The following is a 25,665-nucleotide window of genomic DNA, read 5'->3' on the forward strand; positions in this document are numbered from 1 at the left end:
GCTTATCTTCACCTCACTGGGTCAAATTCTGCCATGATTTTTCTCCAGTTCTAGTTGCATCTAAGTATCAATAAAGTATAATAACATTGAGTATACTCTCAGGCATGGGAGGTTGAAACTAAGCAGCCAAATTTAGGCAATATAGGTTCTTTCCAAATTCAGTTTACATTCTTTCCAAGTTCAGTTTACAGAGTATCATGTGTAAGGTGTGTCCACACCATAGCTTTTAGCTAGCCTTTGGCATGGCTGCACTGCACCTGGGGAGAAACAAATTTGGACAAACTGTATGACTTGCCTTTTGGGCGCCATTAGAAGGAGCTTTCTAGCACATACACACTGCCCTACCTCACCAGTCTTACAAGACCCCTCAGGATTATAAGAAGAAATAGCTACTTGAGCAGCCATATGGGTGTTTCTAAGACATGCTGCTTGGTGATGTTCCTGCTATCAGGCTGCACAATATCTTCAACACAATCAGGAAGGCCCTTCGTGGCTTTCTGTGGTGAAGGCACACAAACTAAGAGGTGGAAAGGTACAGCCTTGAGCACAAGAGGTGCTATAGCTCCTGACTATAACAATATTTAATATATATTTATTCTAAGACCTACTTGAAGATGAACAGAACTGCTAGTGTGTTTTCATAGGACAGACAAAAGCCACTGATGGGATTATATTAAATCTGTACACCAGGTATTCCTAATAATGGATACAGGGTTTAGAGAGGTGAAGTATAACTTTCACTATACCCTTGTAAGTGAAAACTTAGATTTCTTAAGTAACCCAGCCCAGTGACAGAGAAGTTATCCAGGAAAAAGCTGGGATTTAATATGCCAAATGCTCAGTGACCAGGTTGGCATTAGATACCTTAGCACTTAAGGATATGAGAATGCGAAGAGGGATGCAAACCTACAGAGACTTTCAGTGTGATACTGTGGGATGCTAGGCTTGTCCTACTATATTCATACCATGGAAATGAATGGTAAAATGAGTTCCTTAGAGAGGACAGTGGCAGGATAATTTACCATTTGGATGCAAGCAGATTGGAACAACCGAAGCTTTGGTTTGTTTGTTTTAGATATTACTAGAAGATACACTTGTTCTTTATGATCTGTGCTCTACTGAATGATCCAAATTAACTGAAGCTAAAGGAGCCACCTGAATGTACACCAAAGGCTCTGCCTAGATGCAACGGATTACATGCATATACTTGTGGTTTTGTGTATTTGTGTTTTTATCAGCTGCTCTGGGTAAGATCTCTTATCTCGTACCTCATAAACAGAATTCCATGTGCTGTAGTTATCTCCAGACCTCTTACAGGTAGTCCCTCTATGGCAGAAGCAGAGCTATATGTAATAACATTAAGAATACTGAGAGGCAGCAATTTATGAGAATTGTTGGCTTTGTGTGACTGCATCAGAGGTGGAAGGTACTATGTATTGGATCTTCTAAAACTGTTTATTGACCTGGCATTTTGAGAGGCTATGGGGAGTCAGAATGGGCACAGCTACCTTCCAATCCCCAGCGAAAATGCTGCTGATGGTTTGCTTTCCAAGTCTGGGAACGTTTCTCAGTTAAATGCTAAAGAGTCAAAAGCCTTATGAAATGAGGTGAGATATTACACACTGTCTGGAAAACATACTGACAAAGAGAAATTTTGCAGCGAAAATCTGTAAAGAATTTGGGACTACTTATATTAAAAGGATGGTACTCTTCACAGTCTAGACAGTCTGTTGTATTTGGGTTTTATCTCCCTCTTCCCCCCCCCGCCCCACCAGAAATGCATTTGCTGTAAGCAAAAAATATTTAACTTTGGGCAGGGACACTTTAGCCATTGATTACTAATGCACAGTCCTGAAGAGAATAGGTTTGTAGGGTGCAGACATAATCAGACCTGCTGAGCTAGATAAGAACTGTTATCACAGTACTATAACCCAGCTACTTGTCTAAGAAAGGAAGAATCCTGTGATTAAACCCTCAGATATAAGTATTAATTAGAAACTGAAGAAACAGACCATCAAAAAATTAGATGAGGTTTTGTTAGTCTATAAGGGAGACAACACCATGTTTTCCTTGCTGACTGATCAGTATTTTTTAAGAACAAACTACTTCTGCCCCATATATTTTCATTTTTCTTCAACTTAGAAGCGGGTATTGCTTTTCTCTCTTCCTCTCATTCTGTTTTAGACACTTCACCAAGTAAAAAGTTAATACCCTTATCTGGATGTTAGGAAGATAATAGGTGTTACCATATGTGACAATTGCCTTTTATCAGTATGAGATCTTGAACTTACTTGAAGAATCGCAGGAGTTCTGGAAAGGAATGCAGACCCAATTTACCTTTCAGGGTCCTGGGAGAGAACCCTGCTGAAAACACTGAGTGGCTGACTTTTCAGGCTGTGCAGTGTCACATGTTTAAGGTTTACCAGGACACCAGATACAGAAACAATAAATAGGTGTTCAGATGTTCAAAAATGAAACATTTTCTTTAGAGGATATAGGATGTCTTGATACCTAAGAAGCATTAAAAAGCATGATATGTTTTGTATTGTAGCCATCTAAATTCAAGTCTTCAGGTCACACAATGTGAATATGATGTTTTTAATCTTGTCACAGGTGAGAATTTCAGTGCATTAACCTGGGTGCGTTTAGGAGAGCTTATGTGAGAGCACATGGTTCATGGCTTTTTAAAGGCAGTCTTATCAGGTTCTGATGGCTGAAACACAAATATTGCATCACATTGTGTTTAGAATAATCTTTTGTGCTTATTCAGGGACTGGGAAAGGTACAGTGGAAATTTTGCTATAGCATATCATATTCAGAGTTAAATCATGGCATAGAGAAAATGCAGAATGTAATTGTGGTTGAGCAAAAAGAAAAGATGAAAACAGGAGATATATTTACCTAAAAATTTAAGAGCAATTTATTTCTCTTCAAGGTATATCAGGCCTGGGAGGAAGTAAGAGAGGGCTATTGAAGAACTAATGGATTTGAAAGGAAGAAAATATGAAAGCAGTGGATGTTACAATTCGATTGGGTTAAAGAAAGACTGTAGTCTAAGACTAAGAAATTCATATACATGGGTGCAAGAGAATTTTATTTTTAAAAGGGACACAAAAAAATTCTAAGCATACTGTCAAGGTAAAACGCATACATGAATGAAGTATTTGTGCATAACTCAGTAGAGCTAGGTGACTGTTCAGTACTCACAAGCAATTCATTTCTGCCAGGAGCTATAAGATACTTATTTCATGTTCATATCATACATATATCCAAGGTCTTCAGTTCTGTGCATACTTGACCAAAGTTATCATATTTTCCCTTCAGCTAAGACCAATTACATATGGAAAAATGCAAATGCAGGAATTTTACGCCCCTGGCCTGAATTTTTATTCGAACCAACATTTTCCTTCCCCTTCACAGCACACCGCATAGATTTTATATGCAAATATCTTGAAATTATGTAGCTTCTTTCCCCCTCTGGTGGGAATGTGCAGAACTGCAGAAGCTACAAAAGTATTTTGTAGAAGATACTTGTCAGCTTAACTGTCTTAGAAACATACCTTTTTTTCCCCTCTTCTGAGCCTTGTCATTTTGTTTTGTTAGCTATACTTATTCTTCACTCCCAGTGTTATAAATAAAGTTGCTTTGAAAACTAATGACACCAAGGTAAAAGCCTATGAAGTGTACCAAGGATAGAACAATTGTATTTCTATTAAGTTAGTCTAATGACCTATAGAAGGTAGTAAATAACTCTTTCTCTTTTAATTCATAAATTCAATATAAGGTATTACTAACATTTTCACTGTAATAAAACAAGTCAACAGCAAGGTCAAGCCCAGAATATGGCAGGGGCCAGAAGATAAGTGGGTGCTGCCCTCCTATCTCCTTCTTTCACTATTCAGCAGTTTCCTTTTGAGAACAGTCCACAGAGTATTCACCCTCTCTTAAGATGAAGTGAAGATGTCACTGATCGGAGGTTAAGCAACAATCATTTGCCAACCTAACTGGCTTCCAACAGCTGTCCGAACTGAGGAAGAACATCATCAGAGGAGGCTCTCACCACATTCACAGTCCCCAGATCCTTGCGTTGAGCCCCAAATCCTTGCATTAAGCCCCAGGGGCAGCTCATTCTCAATCTTTTGGCTGTTCTGTACAGTTCTCAGGCACCTGACAGTCTTGGTAAAACAAGATGAGAGGTCAAACGAAGTAGTATCTCTGCAATAAGAAGGTACACAAGTTATGATAGCTGCCTCAGGTTGTTGTAGATACTTCAAGCAGATATGAACTAGAAATCTTATGGTCTCCTGAGCCATAGTGACATGAAAGAATGTTGGTTCTTTTACTGAGTCCTCTTTATTGTCTCCAAATATAAGATCGTATCCCTGACCTTCACCTCATAAAGAGATTGGTAGAAATTTATTTGGCTGTGGCAAGTATACATATGGATCCATTTTAAAAGCACACAATTATTTTTTTCCTTTTATAAGTTTTCACAAAGAGGTACAATAAAAGAAACGCGATAAGACCTAATTAAAGGCTGCAGATAATTAAAGTTTCCAGAAAAGACCAGATATGGATCTGTTTGTTCTTTGTGACAACCAAGAATTTAAAGAATTAAGTTGTAGGCTGAACATCAGAAACACTTGTTCAGCTGAAGATTATATAAAATAATACTACAATAATAGCACCTGGTTTTGTGCATCATCTTTTACAGAACCCATATTCCTTAGCGGTTTAAAATGGTAAGTAATAAAAGAGAAACATTCACATGAAAAGTGTATTTTCAATTACTGTATTATGTAGAGGTTATGTTGAAATTAATGTCTACCTCATTCTTGAATTTTCAAAGTACTTTAGCTTGCCTGTGTCTAGAAGTAAACATTTTACTCTTAAGTGAAACTATAGTTAAAATTTCATCTTTTTTTTTTTCTGAAAATTGGACCAGAGCTCTAATCCAGAGTCCAGACAATGAATAGTGCTCCCTGGATGCCCTAATCACATTGTAGACTTGTGAAATCAGTGACAGAGACAAATTTATGAAAAAACAAATCTATCCACCTCCAAATTCAAACTTAACATCTTTTCTACTAATGTGCCTTTTGAATGTTCCAAACTTAAGACATCACTTTGAGAAAAAATTAAGATTACTGTTAAATCCCAAAAATGTTTGTCTGCCTTTGCCTGTCTTTGTATACTCTGCAATCTTATCTGCTCCTATAGTTATTTAACTGATCTTAAATATGGAGGTAGTAGTTTGAAAAAAAACCACAAACTTTTTTTTCAAAGAGAATGGACTACTAGTAAAAACTTCAAAGACTATCTGCTCCATAGCTGGAGGAACATTGCAAAATTTATATTAACACTGTATTTCTGGGGAACTGGCAGCAGAATATAACTTTGGCAGGAAGGCAAAGAACAGAATTTCAGAGAAAATTACCATGCAGCGATAGGTGCTAGGCATAAAAAAATGGTAATTGATGTTAAGAGAAGGTTAAAAAGAAACACAATTATTATAAGGTTAAGGATTGAATAATATGTCAGGAAACATTTTGTAAAAGTAATCTAATGTCAGAGACACTGAATAACAGGAAAAGCTACTTAAGGCAAGTAAATTATAAACTCTAAGTAGTGAGCAAAAATTCTAGTAGACAGAATTAAGTAACAGTGAAAACTTAATTCTTTGTTCAGCATCTAGGTTTTTGGAATAGGTCCAGATTTGTCACCCAGTCAAAAGCCCACAAAAGAACTGGAGAAGTTTAAAAGCTAGAAAAAAACCTGCCTTCTAGGTAGATTTCATGAACAATAGATGGAGTCGGACACAGGTTTAGCACTCTTTACTACTGAAAACCCAAGAGCTTTGTGGCATCTTCGTGTGTACATAGACAAAAAGCTTATCTAAGAATATCCAGAATATCTGTATATTTATCTGTATAATAAAGTGCCCATAAAAGGAGAGTTTAGTGTGCTTTGGTGATGCTGTGAGTACCAGTCATTGGGTGAAGCAAAGAGAAGTCAAGTGAGAAAGTAAAAGAACTTCTGAATGCTTCTGCTTTGAAAGAGGGCTCAAATAAATTGCCTTGTTCTTTGTTTCCTTCTATGGTCAGGTTCATGGTCTCTGCAAATAAACAGGACTGCATCAATGAAATATGCACTGGTAAACAGGTGTCTTTTGCAAAGGAAAAAGATGACAAAATCTGGATTTTTACTTTGTTATGTATCAAATAGTAATGATATTTTTCTCAGTGTGGAATGGAATCCAGGTGGTTTCTCTTATATTAATGCAACTTTCATGTCAAAAACTTCTGCTCTTAGAAGAAATATTCACCATTGAGGATATATAGGACTTTGGTGTTTATAAAACTTAAACCAGTGGTTTCTCCAGAAAAAAAAAGGAAGAATATTTCCTAACTGCAAAAATCTCACAGCCAGAGTGAAAATCTGAGGGCAGTTGGAAAGCCATATATCAGGCAGGAATACTGCCCTGATCCAAATGCGAAGAGATGGGCATGGCTGTGCACCTGTACAGCTATTTCTCAAGCAATACCTGAGTGCATGTGCAGTGCAATTGGAGAGGCAGAGACAAGGAAGGAGAGGAGCTATAGGCTCCGCAGGTATATCCTGAATAGCTGTGATACCTTACAGTTATAGGCCCTAAATGCATGTTCAGCACTCATCCATGACAGGTCATGGACTTTATTTTTTAGGATAGACAAAGAGAAGATGGCCTGGGAATGACCAAGAAGCCCCAAAATATTAGCGAGTGAGGGATAATCTGACAACAAAACAAACAGTAAGAACTACCTCCTAGTCCTAGATTAAGAAAGAATCACAAACTGTTGCATACTGCTGTGAATGCTGTTCAGCACCAATAACCCTGCATTAGCACTGGGCATGCTTGCTTTGGTACTGATGGCCACTTTAGATATGAAAACTGAGAAATCAGTGTAAAATTATCCAAGCTGAGTTAATGTTGTTTGGGCTCTTAGCCCAAGCTAAGCTGCATGCTGCCAGGCCTGCTCTGCTTGCAGAAGCTCGATTACATGAATTTTTTACCATCATCAACAGATTTTGTCTCCTCACTCCCTTTTCTTAACGAGCTTCAGAGTAGCTCAGATATGCATACACAAGCTAGAAGCACAATTGTGCAGATGTGGGAAATATATCCCAGATCAAAAGCCATTTCTTTTCCTGTTGATGGAACAATTCCACCATTCCTTTTACACGAGGTGGATTGAAGACTCTGATTCCAGCCTCTCCAATGACAGTGTTGAGTGTCAGGGATCTGAAGGTATCCATAGGTTTTGATTGCCGTGACCAACTCACCTGCAACATTCTGCAAATGGTTTTGGAATCTCTCAGCTTCCTGACACTAGGTTGTATGTGATGATATTATGAAAATACTGATTTTAAAGAACTTGTATATAAAAAATATTCCTGCCTATATTCACCAGTGCATCAGTTTCACCATTGCAAATGCCATATTATGAAAGTCCCAAGAAGAATGATTGATTTGGGAATCAGGTGTCTCAGACTACCTCTTACCATGTGAGACAGTATGCTTTTCCTTCAATATTTTCCTAGTATTTTCTCATTATGGTATAAAAAAAGAATATTTTGAGCTAGCTAAATATTTACTTAATATTTAAGTAAATATTAGAATAGTTCATGGATAATGAAAGAAAACTGTCAAGCTACCAAAATGTTTGATGTGTAAAAAACAGGATCTGCCCTTTGCTAACATAATTGCTGTATTTCCCCTGTGATTTAATGCTGACATATGTAGAGAAAATAGTAGATTCTAGTTTTGTGCTGGCTTTTTATATTATTATTTATTTGCCTCTGTTATGTGAGTTCATTCTTTGATATATAGTATGGAGCATCAATAACAAAGTAAGGGAAAACAAATAAATTTATAACATTTTTTGTTTAAATGTCACCTGTCAACTAAAGGATGACAAAGCACTTTAAAAGAAGTATTAACTGACTACCAAATGCACACTCAAGTTGATGGGAGTCTTTCCACAGACTTCTCTGTGCTTTGGTTCAAGGCTCAAGGTATTAACTCTATTAACAACCCAGTGGAGTAAAATATTGTTGGGAAGAGGTAAAGATCAGAAGAGATACCTTAAGAAGTTATACATGCTGAATTAATAATACTGGGAATAGAAGTGAAAAATATTTTCAATCCTGTCATGTACCTCAGACACTTGTTGCCAGTCACTAATAGCACTTACTTTAAGACTTGTAGGTACTATGCAGAAATCACTGAATGATTCTGGTCTTGGAAGAGTACTGAGTAATAAATGCAGCAAGACAGAACAAAGTTAACCTGTCAGTCTTCTCTCTGTCCCTTTATATATATGTTCATATGTGTGTAAGAGTGAGCAAGAAAGCAAAATAAAAAGATAAATACAAGATAAATAGCAAAGTCTCCACCTCTTCCATTAAATTAATTTCATCTTTTTTTATGACCAGCTTGAAGAAGAAAAATGAATGTTCCTCTTGGAGAAACTACATTTGATAATTTAAAACAATATACTTGGAAATATCTGTGAAACATTAAGGACAGCCTGAGAAAAAAGATTTCTGCTCAGCATCCTGTCAGTTATTTGATTCAGTGGTCAAATAAGTTTAAAATAATGGCCTTCAAAAACATTTTATTTGATTTGCAGTAATTTCCTTCTCTTTTCAACCCTTTAAAAAACAATAAGTTATTGGTATAGTTTAACATCCCACAGTTCCAGACATTCTATGAAATGGTTCTAATCTATAAAATATTATCTTCTTTCTGCAAATCATTACAGCCATGAGTAACTTTATGTACATGATTTATATGAGGGATTTGCTGGTATTGTTCACATCTCCTCCCTTAATTGTGTGCAGAGTGTGTACATTAAAGGCACACAGGTAAATTTACCTGTCACTGAAAGGCAAATGCTTAAGTCTGCATACTGCATCAAATTAACAGGCTAGTGGTAGCAGGGTGTTTCAAATCCACCTATAGTTTTCACAAAGGTACCATGACTTTTTAATGTCAAACCCATGATACTGGTTACAGGGCACAACAGAATTTGTGCGGCAAGTAGAAATCCACACTGAAGAGGAAGAACAGAAAAACATCTTGAAGTTATCAAGATTTGTTAAATGGTGTGTGTGATATTTGATGCCAACAGTATGAGGGCTGTAACACCTTTAGCAATCAATTGTGTAGTACCAGGACTATGAATAGTGAGGACAAAGCTGGAAGTGGCATGCAGGAATTGCTTAGAAAGAGAAGAGAACATGTTATTTAGTAATGCACTTCACTGTGAGGAGTAGTTCCCCACGTCAGTGCCGTAAACTGTCTGGAGGGTAGATAGCTGATGCAGTGAGGCTGAACTATGACAGTGACTAGGAGAGATAGATGTGGGAGCTCTTAGCACCACTGAAAGATAATAAGAGGAATTGGCAGGGCTGGAAGGAAGAAAGCTGAAATCTATTGTGAGCATAAAGAAGATGAAAACCTGTTGTTGTGAGGAATGTAAGGGCTTCTATCTCCTGTAAGTAAGGAGGGAATTGGAAGCTCTCTGATGAAGGTAAGAACTTAGTGTCAGAAGGGGGGTGATAATCTGAAGGATGACAATTTGCCAAATGTGATCCTGCTGCCTACTGAAGAGCTTTGCCATTTGCAAATGAGGAGCTTTCAACATGGCAGCAACATTGAGACAAAAATAGCATTTGGTGTCTGGAAAGATGGATGTTGCAGAGATTCATGGAAAATTCATGTAAAAAATGCAGTGTAAGGCTAAATGCAGTGATTTTTTTTAAGATTACTTGGAACTTAATCTAAGTTAACCAGAACACTTCAGCATTAGGTGTGATAATAATGAAAAAAAAAGCAACATACCTTAGAGTGATTCATTCGATTTCTTCTAGACATCTCATGCCCCAGATATCTGTAACTTCTGAAGCCTGCATTAAGCGAACTTTCCTTTGGACTGTAGGTCCTTGTTCTTTCATACTAATATACAGATCCTCAAGTGGATAGGAGATTGGAGTACCAAATACTGAAAGAAAACACAGACCTCAAGAATAGCTGTGTTAGTCAGACCAAGGATCTTTCTAATATGGTATTGTGCCTCTGATGAGCAGAGATAGGAACAGGGTTGTTGGCAGGCATAGGAAAGCCTAGAGATAACTGGTTGCTATTGCAGTGTTAAATCAAGTTGCTTTGAAGCCTAAATTATAGAGGGAAGTCATTATAACTATGGCCAGGCTTTATTGCTCCATATGTGCATTTTCTTCACTCACATAAAGGAAGTGTACTTAGAGGACTTCACTTACACTTCAACAAGGCCACATGTTTCTTACCTGGGTATTCATTATCTGACTGATAATTATAATGACTGTTCTTTGTACTTGGAAATACTCTTATACTCCTTAGGTGTTTATGTCCTATTACTTTAATTGAGAGTTAGGCAACTAATTAGAAGGTATATGCCTGAAAACCTTTGATAAGGTAGGCCTTTGTCTTTGCAAACAGATGCTTTGCTGCTGATAGCATTGCACAGAGTGAACATACAATGTGAATGGCTTTGTACAGAAGCAAGGAATTGGACCTTAGAAAATCCAACCTTTTTTCTTGAATGTCCTACAAAAGTACTGTGCAACTTCACTAAGTTATTCAAGTTCATCAGGTCCCAGTCCCTCACTAGCCATTTTCAGTTACCAACATATGTTTCTTTTCAAGACACAATAAGGTTAATATTTTCAAGATGTTTACAGAAATATAGGACCAGATAATTACAAATCAATAGAGAAGTGAAAAATAGATGCAGAAAGCACTGTATTTTATAAATTTCAGTTGTTTTCTCTATAGTGTACATATACAATCTTCTTGACTAGGTAGGGGAACAAAATATTTCCTTGGGGTAATGTACACTGAAGATCTCTTTTTATGACATCTAAATGTCTGTCTCAGTAATACAAATCCCTCTATACTGTATTCTAGTATTCCTCAAATCCAGACTGAAAATAAATCTCTCTGGAATTTTATTTTTGTCTGTTATTTCTGGCTCCAAATAGCAAGGAGAAGTGTATTTTAAGGGAGAGTTTGGTTCTTTGGGGGTGATTAAATGTATAAGTCATCTGCCAAAACACATTTGATCTAAACCATAATCTCCCAGGAAGCCTGGGAGACTTTGAATTTTATTACTGAAGTGAGTCTATAGCTAAAATGGTTTCCATGCCTCTTAAGTGTTGTTTTTTAACAGTTACACTGGAGAGCAGAACCTGATTTTATAATAAAATTATATTAGTATGCAAAATTCCAGATGTGGGATCAATGAAGATGCTCAAACAGAATTGAATGGTGATGATGACTGACAGATGAGAAATCAGCTCCCTCTTCTAAACCTGGACTAGCTCAATGAGGCCATTGACTTGTAGGTGTTCACTAATTTCAGAAATGCTAGTAATTGTGAATTAAATAGGATCAAGGATGAGTTTGTTTTCTAAATAGTCAGCACTAAGGAAGATAGTCTTTTAAAATATAATTTAAATAGGAGGTTTAAAAAATGCAATACATGAGCTTTTTGGGAAAGAACTATGTTTCTTTTTCAAAGAACATATTGTCTGTACTATTGATGTAGTTGATATACTGTGTGAACTCTGATCCTGGTGGCCAATTCACAGCGACGTGCAGATGGATTAGTATGATAGTGAGGTACATACAGCATTATGGATTCAGTCACAGGCAACACAATCAACTTGATGGATTTTTACTGTACCTTATTGCCAACTAACACAAACTTCTAACCGCTTATATGAGTATTCAGAAAGAAGGAAAATGTATGCAACAAAACACAACCTGAGAAAAAGACCTGTCACCCACCTTCCCCACGTTCAACTTAAGTCACATGCCTCTCCTCCCCACTTCTTAGGCTCAACTTCCCTCAGTTTTTGCCATGCTGTCCACCCCTATTCCTTTGGGGAGGCAACAGGTGGAGCAGGTGGCACAGAACTGTTTCTGTTTGCTGCTTCTCAGGTCACCCATGGCTGCAGTCCCTCAGGGGTGTCCCTGCCCCAGCATGAGTCTCACACTGTTGAGGTTTTGGAGCTGGATAGGTTGCTTATACCAGTATTGGAACCATCTGGAATTGGTTGTGACAGGCCCGGGACAGTACCTGCCCTGCCACACTGGGCACTACTGCAGGTCTTGCTAGTTAAGCCGGGTCAGGCCCAATACACTCTTCTAAACTTTAATGGGAATTGTCAATTTTTAATAATTGGTTGAGTTTTTCTACAGCCATCTGTAGAATTTCAGAAAATTTAATTAGGAAATTAAATCCCTGCTACAAAATGTCATAGGATAACTAAACAGCAGCATATAAAAAGAATTAAAAAGCAATAATGCCATGCCCTAAAAACAGACTCTGTGGTACCCAAACCAGGAGGGTCAGTGGCTTTGAATTGGTGTGGGAACTCTTCACACAATGTGTAGATACAGCAGCAAAAAGTTTCAGTGACTTCTTAATAGTGAGATTCTTTTTGCATCAGTGCTTGTAAAGGCATTTAGGTGTGTGGTGGAAGGTCCCAGCTCTTGGGTGGATACAGGTTGTGATAGTAAGATAATCTGTTGTTTTCTTTTTTTGAGAGTGAGAATAGTGGAAGACATAGCTGTGGCTCAGATGGCATTGTTTTCTCTGAAAATTTGTTTCCCTTTAATTCTTCCTCATTTCTTTTCCAAAACTGCTAACTGGGTTGCATTGTCCATTGCAAAAATAAATTTGGACATAAAACCTGAAACCTAATAAAACCAAAGTGATACAGGGTATTTATATCACTGTAGTCAGTTCAGGTAGATGAGAGAATACATGGGGAAGAAGCTGATTTTGATTAGTTAACTTTGGAGTCTGCACCATATACAATTCTAAGAAGTTTGCTGCATCTGTTTGCATATGTGAAGATATTTTTTTTTTCCAAATAAGATATAGTCATTATTGTACTTGGCTGAACAATAGCAGCTTTTCTCTTTTGAGAGCTGCCTTTTTTTTTTTTTTTTTAATACTAGGGAAAATAATCTGTCACCTAACTCTCATTTAGAGTTCAGCCTGTTGATTACTCATCAAGAGCTTGGAGACATTAGGATCAAGGTCAGCATGTGTGAGGCAACAGCTTGCTGAAATGGCTGTTTTAAAAGCCTGAGGTTAAATATACATAACCAGTAATTTTCTTCTGTGAAAGAACAAGCATATTTCTCTTATTAATGAGAAACACAATCTTTCTGAACTTGAATTTTATAAATTAAAAAAAAAATATTTAAAAGCATATAGGCCTTTTTTTTTTCCCCTTGCCCCCCCCAAGTTATCATACTTTTAGACAGTTATGCAAAGATTTTTGTCTTCATTTTGCAACACGTGAAAATAAATAAACACCTTTACTTGGGTTACAGACCATCAAAAATAATGCTAATATCTTTGCATTCAGGGATATTCTTCAATGAAGCCCTTTGACCTGTAAGATTAAGTATGTTCCTTCCCTCTATCTCTATATAAAACCTTCTAACAGCCCTAAGTTAGCAGATGACAATGGATTCAAAATATATTCTTTCAGCTTAACTCTCAGTAGAAGAGATTGAGGCTGAGGTATTTTACCTTTCATTTGCAATTTGGGTTAAATTATTTCTGCTCAGCTGTACTCAGTAACTCATTAAAAGATGGCAAAACTTCCACAAGTCTAAGCCCCCAGCAACTTTCTGCTCTGAGCACCTCAGTCCAGGTGCTCATATTTATAGGATAATGATCAAGCCAATGTAGTGACAAGCTTAATCTTACGTGGCTCCAGCTATGTGGGAATGAAAGTGTTTATATGTAACTTCAAGGGAATAGTTGATTAATATCAGTAAGTATTAGGGGCCGAAATAAAAGCTTATATGAGCTTAGCATTAAGGCTTTCTTACTACAGCACATGCTATGTATTGGAAACCAGTGCAAGTTTGTGTGTGAAGAGATAGCAGAAATACCAGAGTTTCATTAGAAAACCTCCTAAGGTCAGTAGTAGGAAGAAGATCATTCAAACGTTGATTTCCTAGAAGAACAGAAATACAAATAGGTCTTAAGAATGCCTTATTAGGACCAGCTTATGTTAGCTATTAATACAGATGCATAACTAAAACATAAAAAAAAATGGATGACTCCCTAAGGCCGCGTAAGGGGCGGCAGCAGCAGGCGTGGAAAGCACACCGGTTAGGCCACAGGCAGCGTAACACTGAGTAGCTCTAACACCCCAGAGCCACTCGGGCCTTTCTGGTTTCCCTGTGGCCTAGCTGAAGCTGCAGGAATAACCTCTGCATGTTTTTATGCTGGTGACTGCATGAGTTGTGTTTATTTGATATGTTGTTAAACTTGTGTTCTCACTGTGCCTGACCTTATGCCTTACCTGCTGCAAGTACTTCAAGTGCTTTCCTGGGAACAGAATTGCTAAGCAATAGGCTTTTTCATGGGGTTTATCCTTAGACCACCTGAGAGCTTAATGAATATTAACATTCCACTATTACCTTCCTCTGTTCTTCCATAAGGTGGTCATGTGATCCCCATTCTACGTATGGAACAGAAGTTCAGAATGTTTCAGACGGAAGTGCTAGAGCCACAGTGCAAGGAGCCCAGGATTCTGGATCTCGTGCTCTGTGGGCGGGCTGTGAGGCACCCTGACTGCCGGCAGCTGCGGGGCTGGCCGGGGGGCACAGCTGTTCCTGGCGGGCGCTCAAGGGTACCCCGCTCAGCTGGGAGGGGTGTGTGCAGGCTGAGGAGAGTGTGACGAGCTTCTGGTGGTTAAAGGGGTTTGAGGTAATGGAGAATATTCTTTTTTTTCCCCTACTCTGTTGGAGGAGCTGTGTCTTACTTGGGCCTAACAGTAGGGTTATGTGCTTTCTGGGGTTTGGGCAAAAGACTTCTGATTCTGGGGAAGGTACTTGCTGGGAAAAGTGCTGAGGAGACCGTGAGGAGTCTGAGGGCAGGACTGGTGAGGAACATGTATGTGATGTTGTGTTTAAGTTGCTAGTAGCTAACTAAGCAGAAATACTGGTTACGGGAACATGCATGGAAATGAAAAAAGGTGGGTATGTAAAACCCTTCCTCTTCTTCAGGAGTCTTAAACTTCTAAACTTTTGGAACCGTTACGTGGTTTGGAGCCCTCTTCTGAGGGTAAACATTCTCTGTTCAAAGACTGTGTAAAACTTCATTAATAGTTTGCTGTATTGTGGTATCCAAAAATAACTGTGAGGAAATACTGGGTGGGAAAATGCATACCCTTTCTGTATGAAGACACTGGCTGAGCTAAACAGTCAGACAGGAGGAGACCCGGGCCCTTTATCACTGTGAGTTCTTGGCTGCTGCTTCTAATTCTTAGAGTACTACACTAGTACCTTGGACTTCTGTGATAGTCACTGTTTCTTTCCCTCTTAGCATTTAGTGCAAACTCAGCTTTATGTTTCTGCAATTTTTGGTTCTTCCCCCTCCTGGTATTTTCAGCCTGTGCATTTTTGCTAGCTAGTCTGACCTGCTACCCTTGGGTAGCCTAGCTGCCAACTGGTAGTAACTCTCTGTTCGATGGGTGCGAACTGAGTGTTATTGAGGTTTTGCGTGTTTGTCTTACAAGTTCAGAATGCTTTTGAAATACGGATGACAGAAATTTTCTGATGCTGTGGAGAACTGCCTGCTAAATTAAAAATCTTATTCCAAAGTCCAAATATGCGAGAAAAATTCAGTGGGTTAGTTGTAATGCTGTCCTTAGCAAATCAAAGTATTTTTACTGTAATTTTTGCTTTCTGGAGTTTCTGAATTAATTTCCTTGAAACATTTAGCCTGAAGGAGGTACTTGACAGGAGATGTATAATCCAAAAGTGCTACATTTTTGTAAAATTCTAAACTGTCAATGAGAAAGTATTTTTAGGGGGTTTTGGTTTTGCTTAAAGTGAATGGTGTAATCAAGTAACCTTCATTATGCATGGTATAATCAGCACCTTAATAGTTTGGCATGTAGTCTTTCTGAAAAGGCAAATAGAAATTAACACTGTTTTCTTGTTAGAGACTTTCTAATACCCCATGTAGCAACAAAATCCTTGGTTTTATTCTGTATTGATGTCTTTTTCAAAGAATCCCATCAGCTGTTTTGGTTTCCTCCGTTGGATCATGGAAGCTAGCAATGAAAAAAACCTCCTTCTTTAGGTTACCTAATGCCCCTCACCCTCGGTACAAGATTATTCAGTATTGTACTACTATTTTGTCCAGTCTAATTTAAAGCGAGACCTATGCTAAGGCTTATACTATTTCCTCTGAATGACATTTCCAGAGCTGTAAATGATCTAATTATCATACATGATTTTGTGCTTTACAAACAAAATTTTTATTTACCTTAATATTCATCTAACAGTTCTTAAAGAAAATTTGTTTATGATGTGAAATAACTTTCAGCTCCCAATTAGAAATTAATCTATGGTTATTTTGTTTCCATGGTACACATGCCTCAAGAGCTATGTTTTCTGCCAGTCTTCTGTTTCCATCTAATGGACCTAAATCAAGTTTAAATTTAAGGTTTTCTCTTCTTACTCCTGAATTGGTCAAGACTAATATTTTTTTTCCCACACAGATTTTTTGCAGGTGAAGTTAAATTGTGAGCTGGTTGTGGCTGGGATACAGTTAATTTTCTTCATAGTAGCTAGTATGGGATATCTTTTGGGTTTGTGTTGAAAAGTGTTGATGTTTTCCTTATTGCTGAGCAGTGCTTACATGGAGTTAAGCTTTTCTGCTTCTCACACCACCCCACTAACAACCAGGCTGGGGGCCCATGCAGGTGATTGAGACAGAAATGGGATGTGAATCCATGTATTGATCACGTTACAGAGAAACCTTTATCTCTGGATCAACTAGGCCAAGTAAGTATAGGACAAAAATCATCAAGCAGAGGAAGACATTATGTTCCTGCTCTAGGACTGACAAAGAACACAGAGGCAGCATTAACAAGAACAGGCAATTAACTTTTTTATAAACTTTCAATAAATATTTGCTTCTTATGGTTGGCACCAACAGCCATTGGACCTCTGAGTCTTTAGAAGGAGCTTATCTATTTGCCAGACAATGTATATGGCAGGATACTTTCTGTAGAGTGATTGCAGATTAACTCTTGTTAATGATCTGCTAACACCAAACATAAGCGCCTGCATGAAAGGTATCTACATCTGAGCTGGTCACTCAAGCACTCCTGGGCCTTGGAGGGTCTGGTCTCCTTCTGCCAAATGTAGATGCCTAAAATGAAAAAAAGCATAATGCCCTGAGGTATAACTGTTTTTTAACAACTATAAAAGGAGTCTGAAAGTACAAGCTTGCATGTAGATGTATGACCACAAGTGAAAAGACTGCTGTCTTTAAGGATAGTTAAATGCTGTTTGTTCTGAGACCAATAAGAAAGATGCATCTGTAAGTATCGTAATATAATTAAAATTATTATTGCTAAAGCATGTACTTGGAAGTGCTGCACTAGTTTAAGTGAGGAGGCAGAAAAAAACAACCCAGTCTTAACTTGAAGTCCAAAGCTATCTGCTCTCTTCTGTCATCTGTAAGCTTAAAATTCAGCACAAGAAAAGCTAATCTTTTGCTGCCAGTTGCCCATGGTGATATGTAGGTGTTAGTATGAAGAGTGAATGAAATTCTTGCATGAAAAATGCTGCAATGCACGTGAGTGACAGGGATGTAATGTCTGATAACAAATGTTTAATAGGAAAATAAGTAATCTAAAACTGTAACAACCTCTATCAGCATACGTATTTTTGAGGTAATAGAACTCAGTGTTCATGCAGTGGCTCTTCACAGCATTAACTTTGATCTCTGGAACAATCTCCCATGAAAAGTGATGGAGACCCTGTTGCTCAGACTTCAAAATTAGACTGCAAGCTGGGGAATGTACATTAGAGAGCATTAACTGAGAAGTGAATGTGGTTGAGAGATGGACATAATAGTTCTCTTCTGTTTCTGAATTTCATGGGGTAATTGCCAAGGTGACAATCGAATCTAATTACTTGAGCAGCCTAAACTCATAACTAGATTTTCTTGTTTAGGTTTTCCCCGTTAATGTACCAGCTTCCTCCTTCATGGAGCATACTAACCCTTAAAGTTTTGCAAATGCAGTTGTGTGCAAGGTTTGATTAATTTCTATCCCAATAGTTGCATTAGCATAGCCATCTACCTGTTTAACGGCTAAAGTAGCTTTTATTTTGCAACTTCTGCAGTAGCCCCAGATCTCCAATGTCCCCACTGTGAAGTGAAATTTCTTATTTCAGACATAGCTTGGGTTAAGCTAGACAGTATTAAAACACCATAATTGAACATGATTTTGATATGTGAAGGAGGAGGCTTCCTGTTACAGAACTCTTCTGAATATTGGTAAAACTCAGAAAGGCTTATATCTCTTTTGTCCTTCTTGTGAATCCTGATGTTAGGGTTTTTTTAAACGTTCCTCTTGTTTTGACTCCTTGTAGGTTGTTTTTGCATGCAGGCATATTTCAATGGCTAGTGCATCTGCTTGCAACTTTGTAAACTTTCTAAAATAACTTGCCAAAATACTGCACAGTTATAAACATGTGAGAAGAGATTTTGACCTTTCCCTATCATCTTGGTAGTCAGCTAGAGTCAGCCTGCAGTGTTCAGATAAACATAGAAAGCATGCCTTTTTGATAAAATAAAGCTAATTTTACCCTCATTCTAATATTTTTCCTCATTTAGCAATGCCTATCCACTACTGTATCAAGCTGGTTTGCTGAATTCCTATGCACACATGTGGGACTTGAAAGGAAACCTAGAGTTGGAAGGAAAATGGCAGTCTCTCAAGAGCAGGAATATTGATGAAACTATCCCTCAGGCATTCTTAATTGCAGTCAGTAAAACTTGAGTCAGTGTAAATAATAAACTGCTGATGGACACAAGGGGTACAGAAGAGGGTAGTCAAAACTCCTGGAGAATTAGAGCACTTGAAACTAGAAATATTGGTTTAAGATATATGTGGTAATCACAGCTTCTGATTTTTCTTTCTGTTTTAATTTTTTTTTTACCTGAATATATGTTAAGTTAAAGGTTATGAAGAGATTTATGACCAACTACAAAAAAAAAAAATAATCAAATTAAAATCTCCTTGCTCCTTAGAAAAGAAAAATCTTCTAGGGAACTGAAATGTAAGTGTAATACCCTGATAAATTTGCTATCAATGCTTTTTCAGTATAGGATAAATCATTCCAAGGTATTTAGATTTAGTTCAGTGACTCTCACCTTGTTTCTTAAACAGTGATGCAGTATTTAAAACTGCCTGTGTACTTCAAGAATCCAGCTGTTTTTAGTAAGTACTCAATGATGTGAGAATAAAATCTGGACAAACAATTTGACTAATTCTGTTTTTGATAAGAGATATACCACAACTTTTAATTCTTGCAACCCGATTCTCTACAGAGAGGAAGAGAGATAATAACTGTCACAGATCAATGCAAGGAAATGTAAAAAGAATGGTCTTACTAGCTTAGGCTGAGGGTCTGTGTATTGCAGTATTCTGCTTGCAGCAGTGGGTGTGAGTAGATGCCTGTGTAAGAAGAAAGGCAGGGCAAAATACAGACAATGTTCCTATCCTTCAAGTATTTTCTTTAGCCTTTGGATCAGAGAGGAAAAAATATAATTTCCTCTGGGGAGTGGTGGTGGTGAGGGAACAAGCATATATTGGAATATAAAATCTATGTAGGATATTGGGATTTGGAGTCTTTGGGTATGGGTTTTTGATTTTTTTTTTTAAATGATGATGAGCTGTAGGCTTCTAAAATAGCCTTTCTTTTTAACACTTTCAAAATAAGGGTTTAAATGTTTTTCTTTTCTCCAAAGGAAAAAGTTAAGGAAACATACGTATTTTTTAACTTCTTACTTTTAATCAAATTGGAGTTTCTGCCTGTCAGGAGTTAGGGTTGGAAAATCTGTCTTCAAACAACAGCAGCCAAACAGCACAAAACCAAGGTGACGGTGATTTGTATTTCAGCATTGCAGGATGAATTTCAAATCACAGGCTTGAGGCACTGAATTAGAATAAATTTTTAGTCAGAAGGTTGGAATCTGATGGTAAGTCTCTGTGCCTCTGTTGGAACTAAAAATATGTACAACGAAACCTGCTCAATTTGCCAAAGTAGTTGGTTAAAAAAAGATGACTGCCACTATATGACATGCCTATCTTTATTTTAAGGTAGTTAATACCTAAATATAATACCTAGTGTGTTTCTCAAACTCTGAGGAACTCTGTTGTGTTGCTGATTAGACTATGTGAGTTTTCAGATGCAAAGAACATGAAGAATCTGTTTGCTGTAGGTATGCTGTTGTACTTTCTCCCTGGAGAAGAGAGGTTTAGGATGAAATAACTATTATTTACATGCCTATTGCAACAGGAATGGGTAGCCCTATACTTTCTACAAAATGCTCAGAAGAGCAGAAATAATAGAATACAGTAGAAAGAATAAAAAAGCCTTTTGCAAACATGTCAGGAGTTTGCCAATAATTTTTTTCCCTTCACATTTCTCCCACTTGTCTGCTTTTCCACTTTCTTTCACTGTTTGTCTCCTGAAAATCTTTGTGGTTACAAGTAGGCTTCACAAGTCCTGGGAGAAAGGTTCGCTGAAAAGCATCAGAGTCCTCTCAGCATTGTACATTTCAGCTCCGGAAGTGCCTCAGTTAAGCAGTAGCAGCCGCAGTGGGAGCTGGACTTCCATAGGAACAGCTGCTGCTGCCCTTTAACAGAGGTAGCAGAAACCTCACGTGCTGCTTCACAGTCTTTGCAGTTTGTAAGCTAGCTTGAATTTTACCCCACACCATTGATCCTGGGCTGAGGAAAGTGGTGGCTGAGAAACTAGTATGTGTTTGCTTCTGATGGTTGCTGCTAGGGTCTTCATCTGGGTAGTGAGGACAGCAGGCAGCCGTAACTCCCCAAACTTCATCAACCAGAGGTTCAGGTCGTACCTGGTGACAGCCTTACTTAGCATGTCTGTATGAGCCTCTCAGATCATCTTTCACCCCCGCTAATAGCTTTTCCAGTGTGGAAACTGCAGTCTTATATATGACTTTTCCTTGACAAATCCACTGAAAATTAAGAGGAAGCATGGGGGCTGGGCATACAAATAGCACATGCATTTGGGGTCCACTAAATCAAGAGGTTAACGTAATAAAAACAAAGGGAAACACTACAAAAATCTTTGAAGGGCTTTGGAGGTATTTTGTGGGTATGCATGTGTCCTGGGTCAGTACTTTATCTACTGAGGGCTCTGCTGAGCAATAAGCTTGCATGCTTAACTTGCGCTGAATTTCAGAAATTGTTTTCAGAGCTGTAATATTAACTGACAAGTCATCAAGTTCAGCTGAGTTAGGTGAGGGCCAGAGTGAGAGGGAACTGAAATAATGTTTTTGTTGGGTTTTGGTTGTGGTTGGGTGTTTTTTGGTGGTTTTTTTTTTTTTTTGGGGGGGGGGGGGGACAGCGGCACACCAAGGATTGATATATTTGCCTTGTTCATATTGTTTTGTAACCTGCCTTTGTTTTAAGCATCATGTGGGGATATGAAGAAAGATGCTTATAAGACCAGACTGTAGTAGTCTGGGGAGTAATGAGATGTTTTACCCAAAGTGCTACATGTGCTTCGCCTGGGGGGGAAAAAACAAACCCCAAAAGCCACCAACCCTTGGAAGTGCAAATAATGTTTTTTCCTTTTGGTTAGTGTGAAGGTAATTAGCAGGTGGTATGTTTTTAACACAGATGTAAGGGCAGATGAGGTAGGATGGGGGTCCTTGCCTGCACCTTTGGGCTTATGATAAGCAGTACTTGGAAGACACTATTACCAATAACTTATTCTTGCAACAACACTTAATCTTTTTCCCCTCCTCTTTAACATGTAATCTGTGTCGTGGAAATGGAAATTAGAATGCAAGCCAGTTAGTCCTTTTTGCTGTTGTTCCAGTCCCATGGATTGTAAATATTTGATGTGTGAATTGGTTTAATTAGCTTTGGGTGCAACCTTTTTATTATGTACTGGAGATTTTGATTGCACCTAGAAAACCAACTTTAAAGTGGTGGCAACGGCTGTCCACAGTGGACTTGGGTCTAGACAGGAGTCGGTCCTGCAAAAGCTTAACTGACTAGTTAGAGCTACAAATGTTACATCACTGATAAAAGTCATATTCTGACAGTAGCCAAATTACTCATGTCACAGTTTTAGAAAGTAGAACATGAACTGTTAGCTTCATTTGTAGGTGTTCAGGGATGTTGTGTTCTCAAAACAGAAAGTATCAATGTAATGCTGTAAAGCTTGTGGCATGCCTGTGGCATTTTGGACACTGCATGAGGTGGAAAAGGTTTGTGATAAGTGTGTTCAAGTGAATAGAGCAAAATCAGTGTGGAGGATAGTTAAATACATCAGGGATTCTCAGCATGAAGAAATGAGTTCAGGCAGGGTATGACTGAAGACTGAAGCTGTGAGTGGTGTACCCCAATATGCAGAGCATTCCTGTGTCTGACCTTGCAGCTCCTTATGGCACAGATAATTAAAGGTTGGGACAGTGTGCTTGGGAAATACTGCTATTTGCTTCGCTTGATCTGATGGTTGTCTGTGACAGTGTCCAACACAGGCAAAACTTTGGCTAGATGGACCTTCAGTCCAAATTACTATGGCTGCTCATGTTCCTATGTATCCAGGCTTGGTTATGTTCATGGATGAATGAGCGTAAGCTCCCTAAGTCAAGAAAACTGCAAACGGAAACACAAGGTGTCATGCAGTGTTGGGAATACGATGGGTTGTGGAGAAGAAAAATAATGGCAGCAAAGAAAAAAATTACATATAAAATGTCTTCAGTTCCGTGGCCTTTCATATAAAACAATCATTTTAGATTTAAATTATAATGCAAGTTAAGCTGAAAAAGTGAACAAAAGTCCAAGTGACTATGTGTGATTAGTGGAACAGGGCTGATCTTCCACCTTCTGAAAGCTTCCTATCATGCACTATATTTCTCTTTCCGGATACCACGAAGGTCTAGCCTTTATGTGCTGTGTGTTTTTTCTTTAAGTTCACTAGCTGTTAAAACTGCAGGGTTTACGTACCAGTAGAAGGCTTTTGCTTAGTGTTAGTACTAAATATTGTGGCAACAGTGCCCTTTTAGATTGCAGTCCTCTGTGCTAAAGTCACAGTAATGATGCTGTGGTCAGTGCATCCAGGCTTCCTTGCCAGCCCACTGTGGATAGGCTATCTAAAGCTACACAGGCATTTCCACCTCTGTTCAATCACAGTTTAGTTGCTAGAAATTGCTGTGATAGCTCTTCCTGTGATATGAAGCACCAAACTAATTTCATGTTGCTCATTCAATAGGGAGCTCTGTCCAAGTATATTTGGGTACTCAGACCTATGAGTCTTACCAGTCCCACATAGTTACTACTGTAGTAATCGCTGAGCTGCTTCTGAAAAATGGTTTATTTTTGCTTTCAGGTTCCTGAAGGAGTCTCAAAGTGTCATCTGCCTCAAAAACTTGCAATTATTGAAGCTGAGACAGTAGTGCTTGCATCCTGAACCTAATTCAGACGGTCTGAATTACCTGTGGGAAAGCAAAAGCAATATGACTGGTTTTGTATTTCATGGGAGTGAATTACACCTAGGAGTTGTACTTGCCACAGCAGAATACCCAGGTTCCTACACCAATGCAAGTCAGCTACTTGGACAAGACATGGAAAAATCTGTTTTGGCTCTTGGACTGTGAACTCTAAACTCATTTCACAAGTGAAAGGTTTCAGCAGAACAGTTCTCAGCAAAATAGGGAATTTCAAGCACCTTCATAAATACAGCGCTGGATGTCTGACTCCACCGACTTCCTAAATTTTTCTTTTCCTGCCAGAAATCCTATCTTTTCTAAAAATATTTACTTTGACTCGGCATATTGCTATCTAATCTAGAGATGGATAATATAGTGCTGATTTTAAAATCTTGACAGGTACAGGATATAAGAATGACTTCTAAAATAGTGCTAAAATGAGTTGCTTCAGAAGATATTTTCTAACCTGACATGCTCTTCTGGATGTACTCTGGTTTCTATGCTCCCCCCCCCGCCCCGCCGCCCTCCCCCCCCCCCCCCCCCCCCCCCGCAGTAACCACTACAGCCTAACTAATCTTCTAGACCATTTAGTACCCTTCTTTTATCCTAAGTAAAAAGCAATTGCTGGCTCTGATATTCGTTAAGTGATAATCCAGATTAATTCAGACTTTGATGTGGAAACGGGTCCTATTTCAGCTGCAAAGAAAACCAGATCGCCCCACGGAAAATGCGTGCACACACATAGACACGCGCGCGCACACAGTATGTAGAATGCCTTAAAGAAACTGTAGCTAACCACCTTATTAGTATTCCTCCCTCCTCTGTGTTTCACTTGCAGCAACAGAGGGCTGAGCAAAATGCAGTAGAACAGGGACAGAGACAGAGCTGGCAATCATCTCGGTGCAGGCTGCTGAATGTAGGGGGTGGGGGGGATGCAGCAAAGCAAGATTAATAACCTTGCCATAATCCTGTGCACCCTGGAAGGAGATACCTCTGGTGACTGAGCTGTTCTTGTCTTGATTAATTGGACTGAGTGAATGTGTGGCTGGCAATCCACCTGGTTTGGAGGCGACCCCCTGCTTTTGCTGCTCTCTGAATCCTCTACCCATCTGGGAAGGTAACAGTGAGACGTACCATCTGCAGCACACACAGCAGCTATTGGAGGCTACTACTGACAGTTTGCAGTACAGTTTTTTGGTGAGAGAGAAGCCAGGTATATTGTACAGTAGGATCTTTCTGTGCTTAAGCTACTGAATTTCACAATCTGGTCCTGCAGCAACCCCCTACGCTCCCTTTTCCAATTGCCTTTGAGTTCTGGGCTTACTTTTGGCATAGTCTCCTGGACACATTTTGCTGGGGATGGAAAAGCAGTAAATGGAACCTCAGAAAACTAATTGTTTTGCTTCTGTGTGATTCAAGAAAAAGAAAACCGAAAAGAATCAAATCCAGCTGGAGGAATTTAAATTTCTCTCTGAGAACTTTACGGAGAGACCGGACAAAAGGTAAGTCCAGGGGTTTGTCTACCCCTTCTGTTTCCTTGTTTGTTGCCTGCTTGCTTGCTTGAGCTGGGGAAAAAAAGCTAAAAGATGAGTACTGGGTGCATATGGAACGTGATATTTGTAAAGTCTGTGCTTGTAATTTATATCTCCTTTTTACTTCCTTTTCTGGTTTGTTTTGGGTGGTTTTTTTTGGTTAGTTGTTTTTTGTGTGGTTGGTTTTTGGTTTGGTGGTTTTTTGTTTTTGTTTTTTTTTTTTAATTTCTTTCCCCCCTGCCATTTGCACGGTAAAAATGCTTGCAAAATACTGATCTATAGTGCTGGAAAATGTTAGTTAAATAGCACTATAAAGCTCCTTTCATTTCAAAGGTATTAGAATTTCTAGGGAGAGAAATATTTTTATTAAACCAACTAAAATATTTGGAAAGTATCTAGAATGGGCAAGACACAGCTCATACAGTATCTTCAATGAAGTCTCCATATTTTCATAAATCTTGCCTAGTTTTTTCTCTGCATTTCAGTCAGCTCTGGAATGATGAATATGTAAGTAA

The 25,665-nt window shown here is 38.5% G+C and overlaps 1 long non-coding RNA gene across 1 annotated transcript in view; it reads left to right on the forward strand.

Moving 5' to 3' along the window:
* The first annotated feature begins 24,498 nt into the window (after nucleotides 1-24,498).
* Nucleotides 24,499-25,665, forward strand: part of LOC121091892 — a 433,820-nt gene continuing 432,653 nt past the window's right edge. Inside the window, exon 1 of the long non-coding RNA XR_005829075.1 lies at nucleotides 24,499-25,120. This is a non-coding gene — a long non-coding RNA (uncharacterized LOC121091892). The remainder of the gene's footprint in view (nucleotides 25,121-25,665) is intronic.

Source organism: Falco naumanni, chromosome 7, assembly GCF_017639655.2.
Source record: "Falco naumanni isolate bFalNau1 chromosome 7, bFalNau1.pat, whole genome shotgun sequence".
In the NCBI taxonomy this organism is placed as follows: Eukaryota; Metazoa; Chordata; class Aves; order Falconiformes; family Falconidae; genus Falco; species Falco naumanni.